The sequence below is a fragment of the Triticum aestivum genome, unplaced genomic scaffold (assembly GCF_018294505.1).
Source record: "Triticum aestivum cultivar Chinese Spring unplaced genomic scaffold, IWGSC CS RefSeq v2.1 scaffold104551, whole genome shotgun sequence".
In the NCBI taxonomy this organism is placed as follows: Eukaryota; Viridiplantae; Streptophyta; class Magnoliopsida; order Poales; family Poaceae; genus Triticum; species Triticum aestivum.
In genome coordinates this window covers 137,173-139,842 of record NW_025228166.1, presented here as the reverse complement: position 1 = coordinate 139,842, position 2,670 = coordinate 137,173, and the positions used below count along the sequence as shown (strand labels likewise).

The following is a 2,670-nucleotide window of genomic DNA, read 5'->3' as shown; positions in this document are numbered from 1 at the left end:
TCTTGCTCATCTTCGATTTCATTCTTTGATTTGATTTACGTACTTCCTCTTGCTCTTGGTCGATTTGATTTGATTTACTTCTGTACCTATTGCTCACGCATGCAGCCTCCTGAAGCAACTGAAGGTCATCTGCTCCTCATCAACAACATACAAAGCTTCAGGTCGAGGTATGAGCCACGACCGTGTTTGCTGGGAAAAAAGCTGTCGTGGTCAGGATCAGGTGGACTGCAGCTCTCGTGTAAGGATGCTACTCTAGCTTGCTTGATATTTTCCACTGTACAATTAGCGATTACTGAATTCCATGGGTTAACAGTTCCATCCATGCTTGTTCAGCTTCATAATTAGAAGTTTGCATAGGTGCGCAGTTGTGCTGGCAAAAGTAGGAAGCAATTCTAATTATCATTTTTATCCAGCAGCACTATGTTGATGTGTAGAAATTCAAGGATTTCAGGACATTGAGTGCTCCCCCAATTGCACGAGACGGGGAGGTGGATGGCATTTTTGATGAAATTGGTGAGAGCAATGACAACTTCTTATTGCAAACATAGTTTGTTTGTATTTCCGTTTGCTATAAAAGATAATTAGACCATACTTGATGTGCAAATAGCTGACGTGAATGGGGCTTTGAGAAGACTGAAATCTCATCAGTGGCGGATATACTGGCTCAAGATGTTCATGAGCTTCCTACAAGGTGCAGTAGATAATAATTTACATTTTGGAGTAGTTCAGGCACTTGATTCCTTTTTTTCGCCTAACAGAAAAAAAATGCAATTTAGACCAAATGTTCAGGCGCATGGTGTTCAGATGCCGTACATCGAGAACAATTTATTAGCTCATATACCTAGCTTCACAACTAAGTGCGTTTTTCATTTACTTGGTACCCATCTGTAGATGTTTCATTTGTTGTCTGTTCTTATCGACCACTTTTTACTTGGATTGTGTGGCTCTGTTTGTTCCTGTGGTGATTAGCATATTGTTTTCGGTTATGGAATTGCAGCACTGAGCTAACTCTTCCCTGCATTTTTTGGGTCAAGTCTGCCAACACCTATGGGAAGGTAAAATAGTTTCATCTTGCTTTGTCTTCTTGCACCATAGTTATGTTTCTGTGTAATTATTTTGCATCGTTCCAGTATGTTGTATGCAGAGGCCTATTTTACAGTCTCACGATCCAAGTTCAATAGTAGGGAGAGTTGGAAAGTGATTTCCCTTGATTGATTCTGTTTACATCTCAGAGTATACATAGGGAGAGAAAGTCCCTAGAGATATGGCACGCAGGCCCTCAGATCCTACAATCTAGGATCGTTACAACGTGCCAGTTAATGTTACAAGTGGTACACAAATATACAACTTAACACCCCCCCTCAGCCGGAACTCCATTAGGAAGGATGTTCAGGCTGGATCGAAAGTCGGTGAACAATGGCGAAGGCAGGCCCTTGGTGAAGATGTCGGCATATTGGGAGCTGGATGGCACATGCAAGACTCGTGCTTCGCCAAGAGCAACGCGATCCCGAACAAAGTGTAGATCAATCTCAATATGCTTGGTCCGTTGATGCTGAACCGGATTGCTGGCAAGGTAGGAAGCACTGATGTTGTCACAATACACCACGTGGCACGTGTGGGTGGAACCTTGAGCTCATGAAGGAGTTGCCGGAGCCAACAAGATTCAGCCACACAATTGGCAACACCACGATATTCAGCCTCGGCACTCGATCGTGAGATGGTGGGCTGCCTCTTGGATGACCATGAGATGAGGTTTGCTCCAAGGAATACACAAAAACCAGATGTGGACTTACGCGTGTCCGGACACCCTGCCCAATCAGCATCGGTGTAGGCAATGAGGTCCCGTGATGGAGAACGAAAAAGCTGAAGGCCATAATGAGAGGTGCCCTGTAAGTATCATAGAATGCGCTTCACAAGCTGCATGTGTATGTCGCGAGGGGCATGCATGAATAAGCAAGCTTGTTGGACAGCATATGTGATGTCGGGGCGAGTGAGGGTGAGGTATTGGAGTGCGTCGGTGATGCTACGATAGTGCGTGGGATTGGAGAGGAGATGGCCTTCGTGGGAGGATAGTTTAGAGTTCATGTCAACCGGTGTGGAAACGGGCTTACAGTTGATCATGTTGGCGTGTTCAAGAAGCTCTAGTGTGTACTGTTGTTGGCATAGGAAGAGGCCGGATTGGTTTGTGGTGACATTTATGCCGAGGAAATGGTGTAATGTGCCAAGATCAGTCATAGCAAACTCCCGTTTGAGAGAGTCGATGACATGGGTGAGTGTGTGAGGTGAGCTCGCGGTGAGGATAATGTCAACTACATATACAAGGAGACATGCAAGGGAGTTACCATGGTGTAAGATGAAGAGGGAGGTGTCACTCTTGGATGCCCGAAACCCAAGAGACAAGAGGAATGCTTGGAAGCGCAAGAACCACGTCCGGGGAGCTTGTTTGAGACCATAGAGTGACTTGTGGAGGAGACACACATGGTCCGGCTTGGAGGAGTCCACAAACCTAGCTGGTTGCGAGCAATACACAGTCTCATTGAGCTCACCATGGAGAAAAGCATTCTTCATGTCAAGCTGATGGATGGGCCATGAGTGAGAGGTGGCAAGATTCAAGACCACCCGAATAGTTGCTGGCTTGACCACCGGACTGAATGTTTCATCATAGTCCAC

The 2,670-nt window shown here is 45.7% G+C and overlaps 1 long non-coding RNA gene across 1 annotated transcript in view; it reads left to right on the top strand.

The window, feature by feature from the left end:
* The first annotated feature begins 103 nt into the window (after positions 1–103).
* The window catches only part of LOC123173439 (uncharacterized), a 7,504-nt gene continuing 4,937 nt past the window's right edge, over positions 104–2,670 (top strand). The window contains exons 1-4 of the long non-coding RNA XR_006486217.1: positions 104–238; positions 417–513; positions 608–691; positions 998–1,055. This is a non-coding gene — a long non-coding RNA (uncharacterized lncRNA). The remainder of the gene's footprint in view (positions 239–416; positions 514–607; positions 692–997; positions 1,056–2,670) is intronic.